A 10357-nucleotide genomic window follows, 5' to 3' on the forward strand; every position below is an offset into this window, starting at 1 on the left:
ATGAAGGCCAAGGTCATCATCATCAGCGTCGGCATGTCTGGTAATTAATTAAGTTCCTTAGGCATATGCCAAGTTACACTCAAGATTATAGCTTGGATAATCTTACTTTCGCTAATTGGAGCCTCTTTTGAAGCCTCTATATGAAACCATCTAGAATCCTAGGTGGACACTCTAAAAAAGAGAGAATCCTCGAAATTCTCATAAAAAAACAAAATATCTGACCATACTCAAATCATCGTAGCCATTGGATCTATTATGTTTCCTAAAAAATTACCCACCTATGCTATTATGAAAATAGCCTAAAGTAACACCTTAAATCTATATCTAAATTACCCACATCTGCCATTATATAAAATAAACGAAAGTAACCCATAAAAATAGCCCATAAATTTGCAACTAAATTTCCCATCACTAATACTTAAATAATAATTTAAAGTGACCCCTTAAATTTGCATCTATATTACCCATGTATAACATTATTAAAAATAACATGAGGTAACTCTAAATTTGAATCCAAATAACCTTAATTAAAAATATGCACCAATATATGATTCCATCATCTATTTCTTGCACTATTGGTATATTATATAATATATAATAATTAAGGTATATAGGCATGATGAATATCACCATTTATAAAGATATAGAGGAAGTGATGAGAATATCGATTTCTATGTTAAAATTGTAGCTCAAACTTAGGGTCCATTAAACAAATTTAAGCGCATATCTGTGATGCAAAGTGAAAAGTTAAAGATTATAAATATGGATGAAAACATTATGAAGTTACCCACGCATATTGTTATTAAAAATAACCTAAACTTGCCCACGTATATTGTTATAAATAATCTTTTAAAATATCATTCTAAATTTGTATTTAAGTTACTCACGTTTATTGTTATTAAAAATAACCTAAAGTAAACACTCATCATATATAATGTTCAAAAGTAAACTAATATATGATTCTAAATTAACTATTTTTATCATTGTTAATATAGAAATACTGTATATATATACATGATGAGTGTCATCATGTAGATCATTTATACATGTATATGAGGAAGTGATGAAAAATATTAATTTTTATGGTAAACACAATGCATAGAGGTGCGATAAAAAATGAAAAAAAATGTGAATGTGGATGAAAAAATGTATAGAGTAATTACTAATTAAAAATCAATCACAACTGGACAGAGATAAGTACGCATCTATATGAATATTATGTTGAAGTATTGAAAAAATGAGAAAGTATTAGTACGTAAACAATTTTTATTATTAGCAAACAATTTAGTTTCTAAATAATTTTTAAATACAATAATTTTAAAAATATTAGTCCGTGCGGGAGCACGTGTTGATGGACGAGTAAGATGAATCCACAGCAACATATGCTTTCTATATCTATATAAGTGTGCTTTGTTGCTTGTTCTCACTTTGAAGGGATCTCATCCGTGAAGCAGTTATCCGATGCCGGGATAACGGACTTGCTGGTCCTGGAGGCGACAGACCGCATCGGTGGTCGGATCCGCAAGACAGAGTTTGCGGGGATGAACATTGAGATGGGAGCGAACTGGGTGGAGGGAGTGGCCGACCAAGGCGAAGCAAGGAACGACGTCAACCCCATCTGTAATTCGGCTAATTTTATCTGTCAACCCCAACCTGAGCGAACTGGGTGGAGGGAGTGGACTAATTTTATAACAGCAATAGCAGAGGGCAGGTAATTCGGCATCCAGTCTGTTCAAATTTCAAAACTTCACAACTACATTATTTGTGCTGCTCTTAATATGTGCTAAACTACATGGCGAAATTTCATGTAAATCCTTGAAATCATTTATTTTGAGCATTTAATCCCCCCTAGTAATCTCTTTTGATGTACAAATTCCATTTTCTGCTTTTGTACATTATCTGACGGCCAACTAGTTAGCCAATTCTCCTGATTATTTAAGGTCTCATGCTACTTAGGGTTACCATGTTATCCAAATGACAAACATACTGCTGACACGCCTCCTAGAAAGGACTTAGTAACAACTGGATTAATTGTTGAATAACAACATGATTCAGCAATGATCGAGTAACAATATGATTTAGCAACGATAGCAAAATGATTTTTTTCCGGACTGAACGATCATGGTATGTACTCTCTCCTCGAACGGAACAGTTGAATTACCAATGCAATCTTCTGTGGATAGAGCTTGCAGTAAGGTGAAGTCTTGTGCAGCTATCGGAACATATTGTAGTTTTACATGCTGGTAACATTGCAGCGGTACCTGCCTTTATGATGAAGATTTTGTCCAAAAAAAAGATTGATTTGGCCAATGAAGTGCAAAAAAAGGGGAACAAGATATCTGAATGGCCAAGGTCATATGATATTTCAGTGATGGCCATGCAACGTTTCTTTGAACAGTATGTGTAAACATATCAATCTCCTTTGGTTTTTATCTACTTCTAGGTATTAAATTTTAACAAAGAATATTTAAAATTTTGACGAAAGCATTGGAATTAATTTCAAGAATTATAACATACATCAAGAATGTCTTTGTAAAATACTCCCTCCGTTCTTAAATAGATGACACCATTGACTTTTTACTCCAACTTTGACCACCAATATCTATTGAACAAGTTAGTTAACTAAAGTAAAATATATATCATTATGTCTACTATCAAATGTATTTTAGATTTAACTTGTAAATTTATCTATTTATAAAAATATTTGTAGAAAAGACGAATAGTCAAACGAATGAAAAAAGTCAACGGTGTCATCTATTTAAGAACGGAGGTAGTAGTTTATCTAATTTATGTCATTGTATATATATATATATATATATATTAATTAGGAAAGAATGATAGCATACATAGATACATTTGTAGAAGTAATTTTGATGAGAAACTAGCCACACTAATTTTCATATGAACAATTAAACTAAATAAATATCCATGGTGCATACATATCTTTTTTTAACAAACCTCACGCACACATATCTAAGGCCAGTCTCAGTGGAGTTTCATCCAGAGTTTCATAACCATTAAATAGCATGCCCATAAAACCCAGCAGGCACAGTTACTAAGTTCTCAACCTTGATAACTGTGCTATAAAACTGTACACCGAGACTGGCCTAAGTTCAAAATAAAAAATTGTACTATTAATTTAGAGTGTGTAAATACAAAAAAAATCAACTTCAAGTTCATTTTAGTTTGGTTTTGTTTTCTACTGAACATTCTAATGGGAACTTATCCTATTAATTTGTGCCAGTATTCCATATGGTCCTACTAGACCAGTGGACATGGTTATCGACTATTACATGAATGACTATGAGTTTGCTGAGCCACCACGTGTCACGAGCGTTCAAAACACCCACCGATTGCCAACTTTTGCGAAATTTGCCGAGAACGTCTACTTCGTCGTTGAGCAGCGGGGCTATGAGTCTGTTGTGCATTACATCGCTGGCTTAAATGTTCAATTAGAATATAGGTATTTTCACGTAATTTTTGGAAAGTATTTTTATGCTCTAAAAATTCACATAATCTTTAAAAGTAGCGTATTTTGATGAATTTTTGTTTTAAGATTTTAAATGATATATATGTATTTTTGTGTAAAATGAGTTCATCTCTATCTTTTATATTACTACAAAAAGTTTCATGAATTTTAGAGGTGTTATGGATATCGTTTTGTTTAGTAAAATAGGGTGGAAGTATCCATAGGGTTACTGTTCACCCAAGTTAACTGACGTACGGAAGTGTCAAATGAGGAACCAAAGTTCAAGTCAGTGTCAAATAAGGAAGAAAATTTTTTTTGAGTATCAAGAAAGGAACCACTAATCATATAAGTGTTAAATAGGGAATTCTCTCTAGTTAAATTGCCTTCCCAGATTTCTTGGTAATTATTATATTACGTTTCCCCATTGGTCATATGTCAAGCCCGTAGCCGGCCAGTAAGCCGTGATGATGCCCTCACTAATTTCACATACTCTGCCACAGCTAGATCAACAACTTTAGTACATGTTGCCACACACAGTCGACCCTGACAATGTTATTAGTTATTACCATGCCTAGGGGAGCCCATGTAATAGTTGAAAAAAATACTATAAAGTGGAGCAATTTCTTTAAAAATTTTACCCAAAGCTAAATCTAGTTGAAAGTAAAGTAACTTTCACTCAAATTCTCCAAGTTTCTCAATTGAAAATTCAAACCGATTGAAATATTCTTGTTAGAAGTGTGAAATTTAAATTGAATGCTTTGTACTTGGAAGTAGGATATCTATTGTTGCACCTCTAAGAATGTACTTCAAGTATCATCTCAAATTGGAATTTGCCATTTACTTATAGTGTTTACTTTTATATATCATTTACTTGTGTGGGTAGTTTTATGAACTTAAGTTATTTGGCCCTAGCTTTGACCGAACGCTAGGTTTGCAACCGTGGAATGCACCAATCTTGGTCATCTCTGGATCCGTGGAATAGAAACACCCATGCATGGGTGGATCTGCATTGGTTCATGGATGTGAAGCTGAACATCCATAAATTTCAGCTATGGCACATGTGTATATTAATAGTGCGAACAAAGAAAATATATTTCTTGTAAAATTTATTTAGTGGCCCACACAAAATACACACATTCTGGTAATTGTTATTATAGACATATAGTTATTGTATAAAATTATTTTTTCTGTAACCTGAAAACTTTGACTGATCATGCATATATAGGATTCCGTCTCCACCACCAAAGTAACAGAATAGAAATACCCAATTTATTTCATTCAGATAAAGATAATATTTGCACAATTTTGTCATTGTTTCATGAGTTATCCATATTTGCCAGGCAGTGCAAGAGATCACCTACTCACAGGATCGTGTCACGGTGAAGACAGAGAACGGTTTGCTGTATGAGGCGGACTATGTCATGGTTTCTGTCAGCTTGGGCGTCCTGCAGAGCAATCTCACAACCTTCAGTCCACCATTACCTGTTAGTTCCTGACTTCGTAGATTTCCCTAAAACTTGAAACTTTTCTCTTATTTTCTGAAATTGAAACACAACCTTTTGCTTTGGCAATGCCTCTCAGGAATGGAAAACCTTAGCAATCTACAAATTTGACATGGCAGTTTATACCAAGATCTTCTTAAAGTTTCCCAAGAAATACTGGCCTGTTGGGTCAGGTATAGAGTTCTTCCTCTACGCAAGCAGTAGGAGGGGACACTATCCAATTTGGCAAGGAAAAAAAACCTGTGACAGGTAATTCACTCCCCAAACAATTATTTTTGCAAATCTAAATCTCTATCTCTATTTCTACTTCTCTCACTTTATAAAAAAAGTTCCCTCACTTTTCCCTTAGTCGACCACGATCTAGAGAGAGGAACACTTCTACCTTTTTCTTTTTATGTTGGCCCGACGACAATGCAGCCCATGAGGAATCATCTTCCTCTCGATGGACACAACATTACCGCCGGATCCTCTACCGCCGGCCACCACCTTCTCCTCTTGTTAACCCCACCCCTCTGCTCTAGTCATCCCCATGCCGCCCTCCACTATGTTCGATGTCTCCCGCCACCAGATTCACAGCCATCGGCTGCCGCCACCCTAAATCGGCTCCGCCGAAGAGCTTGCTGTCATGCCCTCGCCTCCTCCACTGCCCATGGCCGGTTTCACCCATAGAAAATCATGTGCATATTTTCTAGTTATATATAACTCAAATAATTTTGGATAAGGTGGTGAGGTTATAGCTAATCACTAGTTCATCAGAGTCACATGTTGAGTAACCAATTTGGTTGAACATATGTAATTCATGAAGTTGCATACATGTCTCAAACAATATACATTTCAATTTTTTGAAATATAAATTTCAGCATCTTGAGAATGAATACCCAGGATCTGCATCCTGCTTATCACCATCATGGATGATGAATCTCGACGTATCGAACAACAGTCATATGAGCAGACAAAAGCAGAAGCCATGGAGGTGCTGAAGAAGATGTTCCCTGATAGGGATGTCCCAAATGTGACAGACATCTTTGTTCCATGGTGGTGGTCCGACAAGTTCTTCAAGGGAAGCTTGTCCAACGGCGTCAACGGCTATGAATATGATCAGATTAGGGTATGTGCAATCAGAGGCAGTTGAATCAGACAATTCACATCTCCTTTCAACATAATTAGTTCCTCAAGATTTTTATGTGCCATTAATATTTTTATTTATAACATTCAACTTATAAGGATCTTGTTCAGAGGGTGCACTTCATGGGCGAGCACACAAGTGAACACTACAATGGCTATGTTCACGGAGCATATCTTGCAGGTCTAGATTTCTAGTTCTCTCACATATGTTGAAGCTATCTTGTACTTCACTGATATTTTACATATGTGCTATATATCTTTTTATCCATAGGTAAGCACTCTGAAAATATTCTGATGACTGATGATGCCAAGCGAGAAAAAAATGAAGATATCTTGTGCCACAAAACTATCAACAACAAATTCAGGAGGTACTTGAATACCATCCTCCGTTCATCATGAGTGTACCACTATGTTTATTGATTGGATTCTCATCTATGATTAAAAATATGAGGTGGAAAGGGAGAGATGCCCATTCCAAACATTTTTTTGGAATGGACCTATGATGAAGCATATATTTTCTATTTTTATTTATGTTGCAGGTTCAGATGCTTGAAGGTTTTCTGATTCAATTCCCCCACAAAGAAAACATGTTTGTGCTGAAGTTTCTCAAGCTAGTTGCATCCTCCTAGACACTCCTGTATTCACCATTTTATTTTTCTATTCTCTCTTTATCTTCTATTTCATTTGGTATATTATGATATCTTTTTTCTTTTTAGTTATTATATTATTCATGTTTCTTCCATTATTTTCTTTTTAGTGTATTATAATAATTGTGTTATCTATTTATTTTTTTAATAGATTATAATATTTATTCTGTATCGGCAGTGTATTTATTTCAAGTGTACAAATCTTTATTCAGTGAGTTCGTATAATTGGTTTCATAGGTTACATATTTTTTCTATGTATTCGTATAATTTTTTTCAATGCCTACAATTATTTTGTTCCGTAAGTTCATATAATTTATTCTAAGTATACAAATGCTTGTCATATGAATTTATATTATTTTTTCTAGGGGTATACATCTTTGTTAGTGAGTTCCTATAATTTGTTCGTTTTATTGTACATTCATATAATTTATTATAGGTGTGCAAATCTTTGTTTCGTTTCACATGTATATACATTTTTAATATATGAGTTCGTATAATTTATTCATTCGTACAATTATTTTATTACGTGAATTTGTTCATGGTGTACATATATTATAGAAAATCTTCCAACCCAATAAAAGTATCAATAAAAAGTTTTATCCAAACATATAGTCAAGTGGGTCTTCTTTTCAAAATCTTGTTGTATGAAACTAATAGAATCGGAATTTTATTTGGGTGTACGGTTTAAGGATTTGTCCAGTTTAAAACTTTATTTGCATCTCGTGTGATGCCATCAATTTTATATTCCCTTGCATGCATCGAATCTTTCTTCTATTTGCTGCACCAGTGATGATTAGTAGTCCATGTGGTGTGCCTCTCCATGCTCCTACATTCCCATGATGATGGTTGATCATAGAAACGCTGCAAGTGATGGATGGAGAATTTGTCACTTTCAGCTACATTATCAGTCCCTCTTGAATCTACTAATATCCCCCGCTAAATTAACCAAAGCTAATAGTGCCCTTCAAGTAATTATGCATATTGAAAGAAAAAATAAATTAACCGGAGCTACTAGTGTCTAAAACAATCCAACATTAAAAATCAACATTTGCAACATGGGAAAAGGGCATATGCAACATGGAAAAAGAATGTTTGTAACATCCAAATGTGCACTAAAATACATATTTGCCGTCGAATTCCAGGAAAAAAATTTACACCAAAACATTGCATCATGTTCCAAATAACATTCACCAATAACTTTGATGTAGCAAGAGAAGAGTATTTGCATTAGTCCAAATCTGTTGTTGCAACATCTAAAAATTACAATCACAACATCTTGAACAATTGCAATATCAAAGTCTAATCGAACAAAAACAATATGTACCAACATCTCAATTTGTTTGCCGCAACATCTGAAATCACTCTTTACAACATTCCAAAATCTAAAATTGCAACACCACACCGCCCCAAATCCTCACTTCACCTTCCCTTTACCTCTTCCTCGGCTAGTACAGAGCAGGAACAGAGTGGTGTGGCAACGGGCATGGGAGCAGGAGGAGCACAGCCATGGTCACCGGGCTTGGGTGATGGGGAAGGAGGACTTCACCAATAATGGTCCTCGAGCGTGAGCGTGGGAGTTGGAGCAGCACGCACGGGCGGCAGCCTGCGTGGAAGCAGAATCACCATGCAGCTCGATGGTCTGGTCACATGCTTGGTGCTCGGAGAAAGAGACGAGGCATGAGAGAGAGGATTGGGGAGATGAGGTGTGGGGAGCAAATGAGTCGACCGAAAATTTGGTGGTAATTTTTTGCAAGCTTCAATTCGGATGGCCGTTCCAAAGCATTACCGATAAACTGAAGGTTTTGTACAATCAACTGAGATCGGGTACGTAATGATTTCATTCACTGGATCCACCAGTAAGTATACAGCATATACAAGCAAGTGAAACAAATGAAGATTACATGCACGCACAAACAAAATAACGTTAGTTTCCTTGTAAGCCTCATCCAGTTGCGTCGTCCGGCAATAGCGCAGATGGCAGGACTTGATGATCCTGATGCATCTGCATGGGTCGTTCCTGCTCATGACGACGATGTAATCGACGTTGATCGTCGGCGTCTCAGATATATATCCAGGACCTGAACGGTGGTCTGGCCGTCTGGGACACCGGCGAAGGTGCAGGCCGGGTCATTAGTGTCGATACTGCTCAGCGTGTACTCGAAGGTGGCAGCCCGGTGTCGTCATCGTTACTCTCAAGATATCGTCCATCTCATACTGCCGCAGCTGCTCTGCTGGCCAGTGGCCACCTATTCCAAAGATCCGTGCAAGGTAGCTGCAAGTCAATTCAAGGTGGTCAAATAGAAAATAACGGTATGCAATTACAGATTGTGTAATCACTGTAATGTATGTAATCAAAAAATGATAGGATAAAGACAACGTACCATGCTTTAAAATTTATCTGGCACCATCTGTAGTTCAGCCTTTTGATTAATCTCATTACACTTATGAGCTGAATAAACAGAAATATCCTGTTCAATTCCAAATACAAGATAAGCACATGTTAGTTCCTGAGAGGGAAGACAAGAGTAAATGCATGGAAAAGTTATTTGAGGTACCCTGCTCCAAACGGTGCAACTTTTCCTGGAAATTATTCAAACGAAAACACCAGCATCAGCAAGTGGCGGAATTTCTAACTTATTACAAGTTGTAAGATAGGTTGACAGGAGAACTGACCATAGAGTTGGATCCAGTAGGATGGTACCAATATAGAGATCATGATGGAGCCTGGTAAGAGAACTTTTTTCATGATCTTACACGAGGTGGAGAAGAACATCCTCGTGTACTATATTGGTACCATCCTCGTGTACAAGTTTCTCCGGTCTTGTACCTTCCTCGTGTACCTGGTGGAGAAGAACATGACCAAGAAAAAAAGCTGGTGGACATTTTTTGTTAAGGCAACACAAAACGAACTGAAATCAAATGGTTTTTAGGTGGTGAAAGTATTTTCAGGATACGAAGCAGGTAAGACTTATGATCATGACACCCTCCGCTGCGGCACCCGTGCACTGTGTAGACGTAGCGTGCTGCCATAGGGCTCGGAAAGCTACAGAAACGATGGCAGCGTGAGTCGTCTCTGCGCCCATTGTTGCTGCCACCATCCCTCTCAGCTCGCATCAAGCTGGTATCTGCAATCTAACAACAAAACACATGTGAGGAGGATGAAGAACAAAATAGTTTTGCTAGTGCACAATCAACTGCAAATATTTTAGATTATTTAACACTAAAGTATAAGTGCATCATTTAACCATGCATTACTGTCACTGCTACATTCACTATTCTGGATAGTCAGGCTGAGTTATAATTCAAAGGAAAGAATCTGTTCCATCCCTGGTACTTACACACTAAAACATAAGTGAAATAAAAGAGAAACTTCATGTCATTTAACCATTAACTTCACTAGTACATTTCACCATTTTCCATTCAGGAGATCAGGATCGGAGAGGTACGGATTCCACAATACGTGCTTCGGTAGAGGAGGTAGACATGGATTACATTCCTGGCTTCTCGTAGAACCGGTTCTAGTTTTGGTTGATTTTGGATCAGGGGTAGTGGGCTAGTTCTGAAGCAGCGAACGAAGCTAGCTAGCTGTGAAGTGACTAGTTGTGGTCGCCACC

The 10357-nt window shown here is 36.7% G+C and overlaps 1 long non-coding RNA gene and 1 pseudogene across 1 annotated transcript; one reads left to right on the top strand and one right to left on the bottom strand.

Annotated features, from left to right (window-relative positions):
- On the top strand, positions 1–6291 carry LOC117835428 (polyamine oxidase 1-like; annotated as a pseudogene).
- A 2267-nt stretch (positions 6292–8558) lies between these two features.
- Positions 8559–10357, bottom strand: LOC117840132 (uncharacterized). The gene is made up of 5 exons (XR_011897118.1): positions 9698–10357; positions 9417–9615; positions 9299–9323; positions 9125–9211; positions 8559–9015 (listed from the first exon to the last, which is right to left on the bottom strand). It is a non-coding gene; the product is annotated as an uncharacterized lncRNA (long non-coding RNA).

This window comes from Setaria viridis, chromosome 9 (genome assembly GCF_005286985.2).
Source record: "Setaria viridis chromosome 9, Setaria_viridis_v4.0, whole genome shotgun sequence".
Classification (NCBI taxonomy): Eukaryota; Viridiplantae; Streptophyta; class Magnoliopsida; order Poales; family Poaceae; genus Setaria; species Setaria viridis.